The sequence below is a fragment of the Babylonia areolata genome, chromosome 13 (genome assembly GCF_041734735.1).
Source record: "Babylonia areolata isolate BAREFJ2019XMU chromosome 13, ASM4173473v1, whole genome shotgun sequence".
Lineage (NCBI taxonomy): Eukaryota > Metazoa > Mollusca > Gastropoda > Neogastropoda > Buccinidae > Babylonia > Babylonia areolata.
Genome location: NC_134888.1, coordinates 17,391,849 through 17,396,848, shown reverse-complemented (window position 1 = coordinate 17,396,848; position 5,000 = coordinate 17,391,849). Strand labels below are relative to the sequence as shown.

The 5,000-nt window shown below is 42.4% G+C and overlaps 1 protein-coding gene across 1 annotated transcript in view; it reads right to left on the bottom strand.

Annotated features, from left to right (window-relative positions):
• The window catches only part of LOC143288859 (uncharacterized), a 17,456-nt gene that overhangs the window by 12,167 nt on the left and 289 nt on the right, over positions 1–5,000 (bottom strand). The window lies entirely within an intron of this gene.

The window sequence follows — 5,000 nt, the reverse complement described above, 5'->3', positions numbered from 1 at the left end:
CACATTTCTTTTGTAGTCTTAAGTAGTTTAAGTTGCAACCTAACGTAATCGTTGAGAGAGAGAGACAGACAGAGACAGAGAGACAGAGAGAGAGACAGAGACAGAGACAGAGACAGAGAAACAGAGAGACAGAGCGAGAGAGACAGAGACAGAGCTGCTTGAGGACGTGGTTCACATCACGTTGCGGACTGACGTGCAGGGTCTCCTGGGGTATGTGGCCTCTTGGCCACACATAACATTGATACCTTCCTACAGACCGAGGCAGACGAATCAGGGAATGGCTCGGGGGGGCATGGGGGCTGGGGGGGGTTCGGGCTGCGCGCGCATTGGGGTAGTGCCATAGATGATGTGACAGAACAGACGGAGAGAGAGGGAGCAAGAATGAGAGGGAGAGAGAGGGAGAGAGAGAGAGGGGGTGAGAGAATATGGAGAGAGTGAGAGGGCGTGGATGGAGAGGTAGAGAGAGAGGGGGTGAGAGAGAGAGGGGGGATAGAGAGAGGGGGTCACACACACACACACACACACACACACACACACACACACACACACACACACGCACGCACACGCACAGAATACACATAGCAGAAAAATACCAGAATCACCTCCATATATTTACAGATGGATCCGTTCTTGATGACAAAAATGCTGGCGCAGCTTTTATTATTCCCGCTTTTAAAGTTGAAAAATCTTACTTTATTGGAAAGAATCTTTCCATTTTTACGACTGAACTTGTTGCTATTATACAAGCATTGAGCTACGTGGTGAGCCATCAAATAGTTTTCTTGAAAACAGCATTCTTTGTTGATTCCAAATCAATACTTTATGCTCTAGAATCATTTAGCCTTGAAACAAGACCTGACTTAGTTATTGAGGCAAATCATTTGGTACATTGTTTGAGGATTAAAGGTACTGATGTCAGTTTCTGTTGGGTGCCTTCACATGTGGGCATTTATGGCAATGAAACTGCTGATAAAGCAGCTAAAAGAGGAGCGCAAGATTCAGAAAAATCGACAAAAATACTTGTCCGACTTTCCGTGAAAGAAGCATACACTATGTTAGAAAAAATAGCATGGGGTCGATTTCATAAACGATGGAAGACAGAGTCTTCAAAACAGAAAGGGACATTATTCCCCGAACGTATTATTAAAGAAAAAATACCGAATTCTTCAGCTTGCCATACAAGATTAATAACCTCTACTTTCTTCCGTATAAAACTTGACGCGCTGAAGACAAAATATAGTAAAAATGTTATATGCATTTGTGGTAAGCAGTTCGGCTTGCATCATAGTTTGTTTCAATGTCAGCAGTTACGTATCTTCTTGCCCAAGTATTTCACAGAGAGTAACTATTCTGCAGATGATATGGGGGAAGTTATTTCTAACGAGGTTCTTTTAGTAGAACTTTCAAAGGCATTAGTTCATAGCCCTATTTCTACATTCCTTTAATGTACTTCATAATCATGTTAATGGTTTTAGTTATTATCATCATTATTGAATTGCTACTGTTAAAGCTAATTTCATGTTAGTTATGCATTTCTTAGTAGTTTTCTACCTTTTCTGTTTTATTCTGACTTCTCTTTCCCCTCTCCCTACCCCCTCCCCACACCATTTTTTCTTCTCCTTTCTTTTAATCGTCTAATATCACTAATAGTGAAAAGACGCTAAACTAAAGAACGAACGAACACAGAGAGAGAGAGAGAGAGAGAGATACAGACAGACAGACAGACAGACAGACAGAGACAGAGACAGGCGACAGACAGACAGACAGACAGATGAAACAAAACGAAAGAAAAAACGATTTTTTTTTCAAGAGGTTAGCGGATTAAGAAAGAAAGACAAAGAAAGAGATACAGACAGATACAGAGACAGGGACAGAGACAGGGACAGAGAGGGAGGCAGACAGACAGAAAGACAGACATGCAGATAAAGAGGCAACACCCACACATAATTCGGATCAATTGGTGGAACGATCACCTCATAATTCCCCACATAGCTTCACATTTCAAAAGACCCAAACAACGAGCGCTGCATGTGTCTGACGTGATAATCACCGCTGATTTTTTTTTAATCACTTAAGTGCTGACTAATTTCTTCAGCCCAAACGGAGAACGAGCGAACCTTTGTCGGTGCACGACACTGCCATTTCCTCTGACCTCTCTTCGACCTGCCATGCTTCCTGCCATTTCTGCTGACATGATCGTGATTGTCGTGGTAATGACGGTGACATGTACCAGGTTAGGTCATTCAACGCTACCAACCGCAGTACACAGCCCTGAACACCCTATCAAAAGAAATGCAGCTGTAACTTATGTTACATGTTTTGGGACAGACTTTTTCAACACACTAAGTACATCTGTCTCTGAAACAGGTGTGAAAGCAACAAAAGCAATACCTTGAAATTCTTTTCCCAAGGGATCTGACACAACTGACTGTGAATCGAGTTCTTTCTTTAGGTTAGCAATTTTTTAGCAGAAAAAATCTGAGAAGACACTGGGCAGTAATGAAAATGGATAGATAGGAAGCAAAGAAGATTTTGTTCTGCCACAAAGCTTATTTGTAATGCAATATAGTTCTGTGCTTGATTTAGCTTCGGAGATCTTGGTGTTGAAAAACAGAGTCTTCGCTTTGTGCACAAGAAAGGTAACAAAGTTCTTGGCTTTCTGGTAGATTTGTTTGAAGACAGTTAAACCAGATACCTTCCACTGTGCTTCTGCATGTCGCCCCTCTCTCTTCGCTGCTAGTAGTTCCTCACCAAGAAGCCCAAACCATGGACACTACACCTTCCTGGACGAGACCCTGCAACGAGATGCAGGGGCGTGCTTATCCAATGCTGCCTGAAGGGCAGTGTTGTACCGGTCAGTTGAACAGTCCAAAAAGCACTCAAGTCCTGATTTCAGATCGTCGCGAAAAGCTGCTCTGTCTATAGCACGAATGTTGCGCACACTGCGATACAGAGGAGGGGAGGTCTATGTCGAGGACACTAACTACACACAAATGGTCAGACTCTAAGTCATGATTCACATCAGACGATCGATGAACTCCATCACTGGGCCTCTCAATCACCAAATCAAGAGTATGACCATGCTTGTGGGTAGGTCCACGCACATATATATACATATATGTATATATATATATATATATATATATATATATATATATATATATATATATATATATATATTCTCCATTTTCTGAAGCAAGTATATTTTAAGATTTTTTATCATTAAAAAATTAGAATTGGTAGTAATCAATTTGAAAACAGGACAGCAAACTGTTCCAATACGATCCACCACTGTATACAGGACTTGACTCGATGAGGTCTGTGCTGGTGACAGGTAGGAGTAATAGTCAGTCGTGTCTCTACTTCTTCTCGTTCGTCAAGATGGACACCCCAGTCTCCACGATGAAGGTCGCTGTATGCTGCAGGTCCTCCACACAGCCTTAGAGCTTCCGGGCCACTGGAGCATGGTTGGATCAGTACATCAGAGAACCTCATGGAGGGGGCAGGAGTGCAGCAAAGTGATCTGATGTCTGGCTGTCAGCCCCACAGTGGCACCGTGCTGAGTGACCAATGCAGAATTTAGTGGTCATAGTCAGTTGCGTCTGACTAGAACCATCAGAACAGCAGAGGAAGCAAGCGCTGTTCCGACGGACCATCAAAACAGCAGAGAAAACAACTGCTGTTCCGATTATCTGGGCCAGAAATTTATTATAGTGGAGAGAGTCTTGCCCAAATTCAGAATCCCCCTCTCTCAGCCAAGAGGGTTACAGGACAGTCGGCACTGGGATGGTCCCCAAAAGACCAACAAGCCCCCAAGGCTGCAGCATATCAAGAACCAGTATCAGTCTTACCTCCTAGTTTGAGAGTCATATTCCCTCATTAAAGACTAAGCTGTAAAAAAAAAACTTCCCACTGCAGAAGAGATGCCATTTATCACTCAGCTCTCACCTTGCTGTTGAATAGCTGTAAGCATATGTTGTGAGATGTTCTGTTTATATATATATATATATATATATATGTGTGTGTGTGTGTGTGTGTGTGTGTGTGTGTGTGTGTGTGTGTGTGTGTGTGTGTAAGTCTTTTTCTCTTTAAAAGAAAACCCTTATGGAAATTTGTGTTGCTCTCTACAAGAAAACTAATGTGAAAATATCTGTCGCTATTTATATATAAAAAAAAAGAGGATGAGCCGCTGCAGTAACTACTCTGTGCATCAACAGAGCCTTACTGCATTCCAGCCAAAGTTGCAATGAAAGAATGTCCAATGATTACAATCAGCCGTGTTTATGAGCTGGGTCAGTGTAAGAGCACGTTTATGCAATCTGTTAAAAGGTTTTGGATTGCGTGCACTGGCTGAATCCTGTACTACCAAGGCATAATCTACAATGGGCTGGATAAATACATGCTTGAAAGAATGATTTTATTGGTTATGTGTATGGACACTGAGAAGATGCTTTACTTTTGAATGCTGAAATACCTTTTTACACAGCAAAGCATCATGGTCAGACCAAGATAAATGATTTCCAACATCAGCGATAATCGAAATTACTTTGTGTGACTTCACATCAACAAATCTAACATAATAAACAAAAATGGAAAATAGATTGTGTTGACTTGTTTTGACAGTTTGTGTCTGGTTGGTGTACGCATACGTTTACCTTTCAATGCATCAATTAATCTTTGAGTGAAGAAATTATTTAACCTTTATTTTCAAACGGTGGAGATATCAGCACATTGGCCGACTTACACATTTGCTGTTGTTTTAAGGCAACACACGCGCGCGCACACACACGCACGCACACACACACACACACACATGCACACACACAGATGCACGCAGACAATACAGACACAGACGCACACAAAGACGCACACACAGAGACACACAGACGCGCTCGCGCGCACGCACACGTACACACACACACACACACACACACACACACACACACACACACACACACACACACACACACACACACACACACACACACACACACACACAC